This window comes from Helianthus annuus, chromosome 5, assembly GCF_002127325.2.
Source record: "Helianthus annuus cultivar XRQ/B chromosome 5, HanXRQr2.0-SUNRISE, whole genome shotgun sequence".
NCBI lineage: Eukaryota > Viridiplantae > Streptophyta > Magnoliopsida > Asterales > Asteraceae > Helianthus > Helianthus annuus.
Window position 1 is genome coordinate 76,062,550 of NC_035437.2, and position 13,247 is coordinate 76,075,796.

Consider the following 13,247-nt stretch of genomic DNA (forward strand, 5'->3'; position numbering starts at 1 on the left):
GTAACACTTATTGAACTGATCTTCACACACCTGCCAAGGGTTGGCCGCGATATTATGACTGACTTCGCACACCTGCCATAGGAAGGCCGCGAACTAAATGTACTAATATTCGCACACCTGCCTGGGAGGCCGCGATACAAATAAACCTAGTCTAGAATACTTGGGAAAAGCATCCCCTAATATCTTCGCATACCTGCCTGGGAGGCCGCGATGGAAACTAATACGATACATGACATAACGAACGAACATACTACTACTCACACTTTACTATTTCTGAACTATTAACTGTGAACTCGCGCAACTAGTTGTTGAATCTCTGCTGCATGCCTTGCAGGACCTTAGGTACTTATGGAGCTTGCACTAGGAAGGAGCAGGTCGTTGTGGAACATGGATCGTGGATGCCATGTTAAAACGTTTAAACAATCAAACTTAACATTACTTTGGGTTTACATTTACATACTTTGGATCTTCATTATTACGCTTCCGCTATTGATACTATGTTTGGTTTAGAACATCAATTGTATTGAATTGGGTTTTACAAACTATCTTATTTATATTATGCTATGTTCAATATGATTGATGGCTTGATCCTGGTCATGTCACGCCTCCAAGCGGTGGTACTCCGCGTGTGGATTTTGGGAGTGTGACATTCATCACTATCTTCTATCATGAAACCCTAGTCTACAGTGATCTATTGACAATCAACATACGAGTCATGTATTCATGAACAGATAAACATTAGCAATAAACTAACCGAGATGTATAGGAACTAGAACGAAGGACTTGCAAGTTTCCAAGGATGATGGTGATGGTTGCCCTCGGTTAACAGAGAGGAAGAGATAGCTAGGGTTTCCCAATACCAACTCACGTAACCTATACCCTTATATACGTAAGTTATAAAGTCTTGGGCCCTTACTGGGCTTCGGAGAAACTTGGGCCAGCGAAACTCCCATGTTTCGTCGTGAGGGTCATGGCGAAACCCTCAGGTTTTGTCGAGTAGAGTTGGGGCGAAACTCTTGATGTTTCATCGAGATAGTTCCTAACTCTAGTCAGTTCATAAGTTTATATAACTAGACACTCTAAGCACATAAGTTGTATAATAAATAATAATGCAATATCTTAAACAATATCATAACATATATCAAACATGCAAATTACAATGCAACAAGTCGTGCAAACACAATAACTAAGCAATTAACGTGTAGAGGAAAGACCTTGAAAACTCGAGTTGTCACATCATCCCCAAATTGAAAGAAATTTCATCCCGAAATTTAGCACGTGGTTACTGAGGAAGCTAGTTAGGTTTGCGTGGTTTCCTGGTTTTCCCGGGGTGTCACATCATCCCCCCGTTGGTTTGGAATTTCGTCCTGAAATTCTGTAGTAGCTTCAGCCTCAGTAGTGGTTGCACTGTTCCCGAACAATTGAGGATACTTGAGTTTCATTTGGTCTTCTCGTTCCCAGGTAAACTCTGGGCCACAACGGGAGTTCCAACGAACTCGAACAAGAGGTATTCTGGTGTGCTTGAGAACCTTAACGTCTCGGTCTGTGATTTCAACTAGTTCCTCGACGAATCGCAACTGATCATCGATAGTGAGCTCCTTCAAAGGAACTATGAGGGTCTCATCTGACATACACTTCTTCAGATTTGACACGTGAAATACGTTGTGAACTCCACTGAGTTCTGCTGGTAGGTTCAGTTTGTAGGCCACCTTGCCAATTTTCTCGATGATTTCGAAAGGTCCAACGTATCGCGGGTTAAGTTTGCCTCGTTTGCCAAAACGAACCACACCCTTCCAAGGTGAGACTTTGAGTAGCACTCGATCCCCAACCTGGAACTCGAGTGGTTTCCTACGCTTATCAGCGTAGCTTTTCTGACGGTCACGAGCTGCCGCCATTCGTTGTCATATCTGGGCAATCCTTTCCGTTGTGTCTACAACAAGTTCTGGGGCAGTGATTTGGCTGTCGCCAACCTCTGCCCAACAAAGAGGTGACCGGCATTTACGTCCATACAATGCCTCAAATGGAACGGCCTGAATACTGGTGTGGTAACTGTTGTTATACGAGAATTCCACTAACGGTACATGTGTTTCCCAGCCGTTGCCAAAATCAATCACACATGCCTTAAGCATGTCTTCAAGGGTTTGGATGGTGCGCTCAGACTGCCCATCCGTTTGCCGGTGATAAGCGGTGCTCATGTCTAAACGTGAGCCAAAAGACTTGTGCATTGCTTGCCACAGTTCAGAAGTTAAGCGTGCATCACGATCGGAAATAATGGAGATTGGCACCCCGTGCCTCGAAACCACTTCCTTTAAGTAAACGTCTGCTAAAGTAGAGAACTTGTCTGTTTCTTTGATAGCCAAAAAGTGTGCAGACTTAGTTAATCGATCCACTATCACCCAAATAGTGTCATTTCCACATTGAGATCTAGGCAGGCCAGAAACGAAATCTATGGAAATTTGTTCCCATTTCCATTGTGGTATCTCTGTTTGTTGGAGTAGGCCCGATGGTTTCTGATATTTAGACTTAACCCTTACACAAGTCAAACATTTGCTGACGTAGGTTGCTATGTGGGCTTTCTTGCTAGGCCACCAGTATGTAGTCTTTAAGTCGTGGTACATCTTATCCGAACTAGGATGTTCTGAGTAACGAGACTTATGTGCTTCATCCATCACCAGTTCGCGTAAATCTCCATAAAGTGGGACCCAGATGCGCCCTGTAACATAGAAAGCACTGTCTTCCTTTTCTTCTAACCGTTTCCTTGACCCACGCAAGGACTCCGCCATGACGTTCTCTGCTTTTAATGCTTCAACCTGAGCATCTCATATCTGAGTAGGAAGGCTAGATTGGATGGTAAGTTGCAAATGCATGCACGCGTTTAGGTGTAGTATTCTTTCGACTGAGGTCGTCGGCCACAACATTGGCTTTGCCCGGATGGTACTTGATCGCGCATTGGTAATCATTCAGGAGTTCGACCCACCGACGTTGCCTCATGTTTAACTCCTTTTGCTTGAAGATATGCTAGAGACTCCTGTGATCGGTGTAAATGGTGCACTTGGTACCGTACAGGTAATGTCTCCATATCTTAACTGCGAAAACAACAGCTCCCAGCTCTAGATCGTGCGTAGTGTAATTCCTTTTGTGAACTTTGAGTTGGCGCGATGCATAAGCAATGACTTTATCCCGTTGCATCAACACACAACCAAGACCCTGAATTGACGCGTCATAATAAACCACAAAATTGTCTGCACCCTCTGGCAATGAGAGAATTGGTGCGCTACTAAGTCTATCTTTTAAGAGTTGAAACGCGGACTCCTGTGTATCACCCCAACGGTAGGTGACACCTTTCTGAGTTAGTGAAGTGAGAGGTTGCACAATCTTGGAGAAGTCCTTTATGAACCTTTTGTAGTAGCCCGCCAAATCCAAGAATTGGCGGATTTCAGTTGGTGTACGGGGTGCAGGCCAGTTCTTGATCGAGTCAACCTTAGATGGATCTACATGAATCCCATACTTGTTTACCACGTGGCCTAGAAAGTGGACTTCACCAAGCCAAAAGTCGCATTTTGAAAACTTAGCGTACAGCTGTTCTGCTCGAAGAAGTTCCAAAATAAGCCGCAGATGATGCTCGTCTTCCTCCTGACTCTTCGAATAGATCAGGATGTCATCGATGAAAACAATTACAAACTTATCCAGATAAGGCTTGCACACTCTGTTCATAAGATCCATGAAGACTGCAGGTGCATTCGTCAATCCGAAAGGCATAACTAGAAACTCGTAATGCCCATAACAAGTTCTGAATGCCGTCTTAGAAATATCCTCGTCTTGAACTCTCAGTTGGTGGTAACCTGACCTCAGGTCAATCTTCGAATAGTAGCTCGACCCTTGCAGCTGATCGAACAAGTCATCAATGCGCGAAAGTGGATAGCGGTTCTTTAAAGTCACCTTGTTGAGTTCGCGGTAGTCAATACACATTCTGAAGGTACCGTCTTTCTTCTTCACAAATAACACTGGAGCTCCCCAAGGCGAAGAACTAGGACGAATAAAACCCTTATCCAAGAGCTCTTGCAGTTGCGTGGACAGTTCTTCAAGTTCTGATGGAGCTAAACGATAAGGTGCACGAGTTATTGGCGCTGCTCCAGGAGCTAGCTCGATTTGAAATTCAACCTGACGATGAGGCGGGAGACCAGGTAATTCCTCAGGAAATACCTCAGGAAAATCACGTACAATCGGGATATCTTCTATCTTCTTTCCTCACTACGTCAAAACATGCCTATGGCCACACAAAAAAAGTGTGGCTATAGGCCTTTCGCCACACTTATTTTTTTCAGTTCAAGTGTGACCAAAGGTCGAGTCATCATAGGTATCATATGGTCACACACACTTTTTAGTGACTGTAACATCATAAAAGTGTGGCTAAATGGTACCAACATTTTTTGATGAAATCAAGCATTCCCTTCATTAAGTGTGACTGACAGGTAGCAATGGCCACATGAATTTACTTTAAATGTGACCATTTCTATTATATAGTCACATAAATTTACTAAAATGTTTGTTTTAGCCACATAAATTAAAGAAAAGTGTGACAAAAAGGATTGTTCTAGTCAGACATTGTGTCCATTACGTGTGGCTAAAGGGTAGCAACGGCCGCATATATTTATTGTAACTGTGGTCATTTCTAATATATAGTCACATAAATTTATTGTATGTGCGGCTAAAACCTTTTATTGCACACACAAAAAAAACTAGCAATTTTAAGTGTGGCTAATGTCCGACCTTTAGTCACACATATTTGTTATTCTCGTGACATTTGTTATCATTCCGTCACACAAACAAAAAATAAAGTTACTATGGTGTGGTTAATGATTATTTATAGCCACCCGAAATATTATAATTTCAAGTGTGGTTATTGTCTAATCTTTAGTGACACATAACTTTTTTTCACCGTGACATTTGCTATCATTTCGTCACACAAACAAAAAACAAGATGACTATTGTGTGGCTAATGGTTATCTATAGCCACATCAAATTTTGTAATTTTAAGTGAGGTTGTTATCTAACCTTTGGTCACACATAATTGTTTTTCGTATGACGTTTGATATCATTGCGTCACAAAACAAAAAAAAAATGATTATGGTGTGGTTAATGGTTATCTATAGCAACATGAAATTTTGTAATTTTAAGTGTGGTTATTATCTAAACTTTGGTCACACATAATATTTTTTCTTATCACGTTTGATATCATTGCGTCACACAAACAAAATGATTATGGTGTGGCTATTGCCTATCCTTTGGTCACACATAATTTTTTTCTTATGACGTTTGATGCCATTGCGTCACATAAACAAAAAACAAAACGAATATGGCGTGGCTAATGGTTATCTATTCCCACATGAAATTTTGTAATTTAAAGCGTGCCTATTATCTAACATCTAGTGACACATAATTTTTTATGACGTTTGATATCATTATGTCACACAAACAAAATGACTATAGTGTGGCTAATAGTTATCTATAACCACATGAAATTTTGTAATTGTAAGTATGACTATTGTCTAACCTTTGATCACGCATATACATTGTAATTTTATTTGCCCATTTTTGTGTAGCCATTTTTTATTTATTTATTTTTATAAAATTATTAAAAACAACAAACATGCATGAGAAAACTTAAAAACATATAATATTAAGAATAATAAACCAAAATCCATATATAATTTTCAATGTAAATAATAAAGACACAAACTTTTAATAAAAAAAACTATCTACAAATGAAGCAGCAACTGCAAGAGAACATTCATCACTTCTAGCAACTAGCAACACTTGCAAGAGCACCAAACCTACCTGCTACAACTGTGAATGCTTTCCAGGTGCGTCATTAGCAACTTCTTCATCATATTCACTTAAAATTACACCAGCGCCATTCGCACAACCCATCTAGAAATAAATGCCATTAATTATGGATGTTTTCCAGATTCGCAAGAGCAAGAGCAAACCATCACTCAACATGAACATATTGTGTTATCCTTCTGTCAACAATACAAGTTCAAAATAATAAAAAATAACATATTATATAAATAAACGCTAAAATCATTCTTTCTAATGACATGATCAAATTGAGTTGGCTACTACAAATGTAGTTACGAGATGTATTTCCCTAATACTCATTTCAATTCATACTTATACTCATAGACAAAGTTGGTAATGGTAACTTTAATTTTGTCTCAAACAACTATAGCTAGTTTAAACGTTTTAAAGGAGTGTGAGATCAAAGATTCAAACCATTACAGTGTTAAAAAATCGATGTTATGCATCATGTTAAAAAAAGCTGATGGACTAAGAAGTTTAAGCTAGCAGACAATCAACAAGAAGCAATAGTGCAGTACCAATCACTAACATACCAAAAAAACTCCGCTATTACAGTAGCTTCAGAACCATGTGCCTTGCCAAATTTCCATTAGTTCCAAAACTGATGCTAAGCTAGCTTCTGAAACTTAACAAGATTGATTGCTATTTTCAAGCCGGATATGATGACAATTTAACTAGGGGTGCAAATAAGCCGAGCCTGAGCTCGAGCTCAGGCTCGTAAGTAATTTTTGAAGCTTAAGCTTGGCTCAGGCTCAACTCATTTTTTATTAATTAATTATTTCTTATTAGTTATAGTCCTTAGTTTATATAAAATTTACTTATTTTACATAATATAACAAATAATGACTATTATTATTTAAATATATATGTAATACATTACAGAAAAATAAATAAACAATGGGCTTGTTTAGGCTCACAAGCCAGATCGAGCTCAATGAACGAAGCTCGGGCTTGGGCTCGTTTACTAAACGAGCTTGTTTTAAGATCGGTCTCAAACTTGAGCTCGTTTAAGCTCAGCTCGTTCGAGCTTTTTTTTGAGTCGTACTCAAGTAGCTCGGCTCGTTTGATCCCCTAATTTTAACATAAAAATAAGACATATGGAGCATACCTGCACGATGATGAAAGGCTGTAGAAACGCTACATATGAAATAAATTGCATACGAAACTCCTGAACAATCTCTAACTGAAAATGTGGCCTTACCCAAATAGAGAACAATACAGAACTTTTCACAACAATGGAACACCATTTCAATATTTGACCTAATAAGAATGTAGCTCTCCTTGTTTAAATTTTACCAAGTGGATATCTTACACCAGCGAGTACAGTCAAGATGACATAACTTCTAATAATGAATGCATACATGTCTACCAAAATGGTAATTCCAGTTAGAGCATTGCATAAGATTCACAAACAGGTCGTCCATTTAAACTTCTTACCATTGCATTTTATGCCATGTGTTATTCGAAAAAGAGAAACTTAGTTAAAAAGCACTCATCCAGGTAACACAGGCACCACAATAACCACAGAATTGAAGATTAGTAGTGTCATCCATGCTGCCATCGAAAGAAACACAATACAGAGCACAAACCCATACCTACTAATAAAATAAAAAACAAAATCATATTAACCATGGTTTGATATTCACATTGTTGTAACAGGATATATTAACTTACTCTGAATCAGATCAGCTTGTTCTACAAGAACAGCACTGGCTCCAGAATCCAGATATGTCGCAACTGCAGGCAACAAAATAATTAACTGGGATTCCATATTGGGTCAATCCAACCCGTTTCAACCTATACCAATGCTGCCTATACAACCACACAACGAATGCTTAAAGGTTAGCTCAGCTTAACGATCACCTTCCTACTGAGACAATTATAGATAGCTAATTATTATTGCCTAATTTCATACGAATTTAACCCAAAAACAGTAAATATAAAAAAAATCATCTGGAAACACATCAACTTTTCGATGATAGTATTGGTATATATTATCATTAACTATAAGTATAAAACAAAAGCCATATATGGAAAGACCTTCATCCAACTTATGTTGTTCTTCAACAGACCATTCAACATCCAAACCATATCATGCTTCAACCCCAAAGCAGAATCTAAACTATAAAAACCCCCAGATTGTGTGAATCTAGATTTAAGTGAAAGTTCAATTTACACTTTACAACCAACCAAATCAAAAGTTCAAAACCCTAGATCCCTCAATGCACAACAAAAACTCATAATAATCAAATCGAAATTACCAATGACATCATCACCAGCATGAACACAGCAACAATACAACCAATTCGGAAGCAAATCGCTAAGTTATGAAACCCTATCGACCAAAATTGATGCTGATTTGAGTATAAACATGACTGAATGAAACCACGGAGAAAGGGGAGCATGAACTCACAGATTATATCAAAAGAATGGAAGTAGACTGAGTAAACAGAAACAAGGAACTCGGAGATGTGACGGAGGTGCTTCGGAGATGTGGGAGAAGACCACTGTTGAGCCAACCAGGACTCGGTTCTTCTTCACCATGATTGTGCAGATGATTCTAGTTCACTGGATTAGGGTGTGAATACACACAACTCGTGTGTGTGAGAGAGTAGTCGATGGAGGGATGAGTAGGGGAAAGGGTTTGAATTTGTTGGTGAAAAGCATGAGTGGGAGAGTGAAAATTAGATAGGCGGGAATTGAAAATTTTAGTACACGAATAGGCTAATTTTTGTTCAGTCGAACTAATATATTATAGAGTAAAATGTCATTTTAGTCCCTGTGGTTTGAGTCATTTTGCCAGTTTAGTCCGAAGGTTTCATTTTTAACCTGTGGGTCCAAAAAGGTTTCACAGTTGGCATTTTAGTCCACTTGGTTAACTTCATCCATTTTTTCTGTTAATGAGAAGGCCAATTTGGTCATTTTGTATGTAATTCTGTTAAATAAAAGGACAATTCAGCCATATAAAATGACCGAATTGTCATTCTCGTTAACAGAAAAAATGGGTGAAGTTAACACAGTGGACTAAAATGGCAAGTGTGAAACCTTTTTGGACCCACAGGTTAAAAATGAAACATTTGGACTAAACTGGCAAAATGACCCAAACCACAGGGACTAAAATGGCATTTAACTCTATATTGTATAAAGAGTAAATTACGTTTTTGACCCTTGTGGTTATATCACTTTTACTAAATTAGCCCAAAATAAGAATTTTTAACATATATGCCCCCATGGTTTCTATAACTAACCATTTTGACCCCTAAGTCTAACCATTTTAGCCCCCATGGTCTTTATAACTAACCATTATGGCCCCCATGATCTCTAGACTTAGGGGCCAAAATGGTTAGTTATAGAAACCATGGGGGCAGATATGTTAAAAATTATTATTTTGGGCTAATATAGTAAAAGTGATATAACCACAAGGGCCAAAAACGTAATTTACTCTTTATATAAATTATTTTTTTTGGACGACAACGAAAAACTTTTATATAATAAATTAATGCCAATATGGTATAGCCCAGCTGGTCAGGGGGGTTTCCACTAAATGGTTTCCTCCTGGGGAGGTCTCAGGTTCGATTCCTACTAATTAAGTGCAAATTATGTAAATATGGGAGAACACCTCTGGGAGGAATTCGAACTTGGGGTGAAGGGCTTAAACAACATATGCTGGCCCTTTGGAGTAAGCTGGAAATCCAGTTGATCTATCGTTCAAAAAAATAAATAAATTAATACATATAAAGTTATAAAAGGTAAATAACAAAAATTATATAGATTCAATAATACAATGAAAAAAAAGTAAATGTAAAAGACCAGCAACTTAACTCAAATAACAAAAATTATTATTTGCACCCAACAAGCCACCATTAGGGGCGGACCCATATAAAGCGGGTCGGGGGCTCCGGACCTCAACGTTTTTTTAGAAATAGTAGATCCAGTATATTAAATTTTTTAAGAACCCCATAAATACAATTAGGTGGACACTACAGAAATAAAAGGAAAGTTGGTGTAGTGGTAAACCCTCCTCTTTACCAACTTCAATCCTTGTATAGCCTATTTTCTTGCTTTTTTTTTAAATCTAATTCAAACCTCGCTCCGAGCCGACCCGGAAATTTTAACGTTTTGTTATGAAATTTTTGAACACCGAAAAAATGGATCGAAAAAAATCTTGAATCCGCCACTGGACACCATGATGTTTAATTTTTAGACCATGATATAAAGAACATATGGTTATAATAATGCCGTGAATAAAGTAAGTATACATTTCTTTTTGGAGAAAAGCCATCTTGCAACAAACCTCAACTTTTTGCAAATTTCACTTTAGGAAAAATACATGACTTTAATATAAACATTCAACAATAACAGATAAAAAAATAAAAAATACAACCAAAGAACAAAAAACACATCTATAATGTTTTTTATTTAACAAAAAATCCATAACTATAAACAATGAAAGATAATTTCATACCTTTGGTGGCAAGTGAATTGATAGCAAATAGTGGTGTTCACGGTCCAATTTTGACGGTTTTTAGTTTAAACCATAAGCCAAACCGTTAGTAACGGTTTCTTTTTATCGAAACCAAAACTGAACCATTGAAAATTGAAACTGAGCCAAACCCAAACTATCAGTAACAGTTTTGTTCCACGATTTGGAATTCATCGGGCCTCTATAAAAATGAACAAAAAAAAGGTATCTGTTGGAATTGAGTTTCTCTTTTGAGTCTCCCAATACAATCAATGTCTTCTGCCTAAGTTCATCGTTGACATCTGTTACTTGCATATAAGATTTACCTGATATCATCTGTAACGAAAACAAGATAATGGTTATGAGATACAAACTTATCTTGGTGGTCAAATGTGTGGGGTAATTGACATGAATTGCTTGGTAGTCAAACATTGTTACTAATTGTGAAAAAGTAGAAAATACCGTTTAGTGGAATACTCAAATTAAACAAATCTGAACACATGAGATGGGAACTTGCAAAGGGATGGCAATGGGGAGGGTTTGGGATAGGTTTAGGTAATCCCAGTCCTATACCTGTTTATAAAAATTTGCCCCATACCTGGCCCAAACCCGTCGGGTATCTAGCCGGATAATTACCCACCGGGTATCGGACATACACGTGAGTTTCGTGTACATCCATTAGCTCAAGTAAATTCAATTTTGATCTTTTTGTTTAGTCAACATTTATGAAGCCCTTCAAATTTTCAACCCATGCTGCATGTTGAATTATTGATCACCTTATAATGCAAATTGGTAAAAGAAATTCAATTTACATAGTTGTTAAAGCTTGCAATAAAGAAATAAAACTGTTATTTATATCATCTTTTTTAAGGATATAACTGGTAAAAGCAGGATTTAAAAGATTACCTGAGAATGCTTACTAGTTTTACGACACGGCAAGTTCAAATATGTTACTTCTTTCATATTTCCATTCTTATCGTTATGGGTACTATACAAGAAGAAACTAATGCTCCTATTTTCTTAAAATTTTGCCAAAATTAGCAATGATTCATATTTTTCTCACTGAGTTACCTAAGGTGCTTATGTACAATGGTATGGTTTGATTTTCATCATCTGTGTTTATTTTGTATGTATGATTCTAACTATTAAACCAGATTCATGTAAAATATGGTCATTAGGAAACGAAAAGGTCACCGGAGATTGACCAAGTTACAATTTAGCGAATAATAATACAACTACATTGATGCTTTTGCCTAGGATTACATGTAATGGTGACTACTTGTGCATGCTAGACGAAACCACATTACAAAGTTATTCCGATTTTCGATGAAGCTAAGGACGAATTTTGTTGATTTGCCATAAGCATTCACAGACTATTAACTTAGTTTCATTAATTAGTGTAGCTGGAAACCAAAGGCATAGGGTTAACACAATCAAATGTACGCCTGAGAATCAATAATAATGAAATGGAAATATGATAGAAACCAATTAAAGAGTCCCTGACCTCAAATGGCCAAACAGAGCTGCAGCCGTGGACCGCGATCTTGGAAACTGCCATCCAGACTACAACGGCAACTGCTTAGTGTTTGAATGCAAGGGTTAAACAAAATTGAAAGAAGTTAACTTAACTCGAATGCAAGTGTTAAGCACACCAGTGTTTAACCTCTAAAAAAGGAACACTATTAAACTCAGAACCAGTCCACTTGAGTAGGATAACTTTCAGGCCTGAAGCAACTAATGGATAACCTTGAATAAAAGCTAATGCTCGTATAACACGTTTATCCTTCATCTCTTTTAGCAACAAATTTATCTTCTTGTAGTCTGGCTCTTTCGCTAACCCTGATAAAAGCACATTATAGAGTGCAGCTTCAACTTTCCCAAACTTCATCCATTCATGCAACAATTCCCAAGCTTTTATCATTTCTACAAGTCCTACACAACTTAGTGATCATTTTAGTCAGCAAAAGTTTATTAGGAAGCACACCATGTACCCCAAATTTTGGAATCAAACCAATGAAATCATCAGTCCTGTTCGCTCAATTCCGCCTCAATAACATAAGAAAAAAAATTTTTTGACGTTATTTCATTAAGTGGAATCTTAGCATCTGGGTCAAGCATTTCATAGAGCAGTTGGTGTGCATCCTAAAATCTTTTAGATTTCAACAACAAATCAAATAGTATATTTCTTACCTTAGTTTTATTCGCATCGGGTTTAACTCATCATACACAAACGCCGAATCATCAACCTTTTTTTAAAATGGGTCGATCGTAAGAGAAATCTCATGGTTCCTTTGAAAAATTAAACAAAGCAACAATGGAAGCGCAATTTTGTTCACATATTGCAGGCTCAATAACAGTTTGAAATACGAAATCTAATAGAGGATATATAGACTGAGAGGGATTATCACAATTTCGTTCATTGTTGATTGAAATGATTTCAGAATTACGATGAACTACACAGTCTTCCTCCATATATTAACCAATGGTTCTTAATTTCAGAATTAGGGCTAACTGTTCGGAGAGAGTTACCTGGTTGCTGGATGCAAACGAATGCACTATAGCGGATGATAGAGTAGGGAATTGAAATATGGCCACATGAAACAATTAAAGTGCGACAATAGATCACGTACAGTGATATGTTTTTTGTTTTGCTATCACCAATGATAACTTTTAGCCACACTTATAAAAACTTATAAGTGGCTAATAAAACCTTTACATCATTATAAAACAAACCATAAATTATATTTGGCCACATTTTTTAGTATGACTACCGGATGTCACAATGTGTTTTTTGTCACATGAATCAAATACTGTGGCACTAGATCACATTTGGTCACACTTTTATAATGTGGCTACTAAATGCCACACTTTGTACTTAAAGTGTGGCTAAAGGTTTTGAAGATATGTGTTTTGGTCACATGTA

General features: G+C 37.4%; 1 long non-coding RNA gene across 16 annotated transcripts; it reads right to left on the reverse strand.

Annotated features, from left to right (window-relative positions):
- Positions 1 to 5,680: 5,680 nt before the first annotated feature.
- On the reverse strand, positions 5,681 to 12,985 carry LOC110940529. 16 transcript variants are annotated; one of them, XR_004894331.1, is made up of 7 exons: positions 12,854 to 12,985; positions 12,515 to 12,570; positions 11,829 to 12,247; positions 10,328 to 10,660; positions 7,537 to 7,599; positions 6,396 to 7,460; positions 5,681 to 6,023 (listed from the first exon to the last, which is right to left on the reverse strand). It is a non-coding gene; the product is annotated as an uncharacterized LOC110940529 (long non-coding RNA). The 16 variants fall into 16 exon arrangements; XR_002593279.2 differs by having other exon boundaries at positions 11,829 to 12,256; XR_004894330.1 differs by having other exon boundaries at positions 11,829 to 12,264.
- Between the last annotated feature and the right edge of the window lie 262 nt (positions 12,986 to 13,247).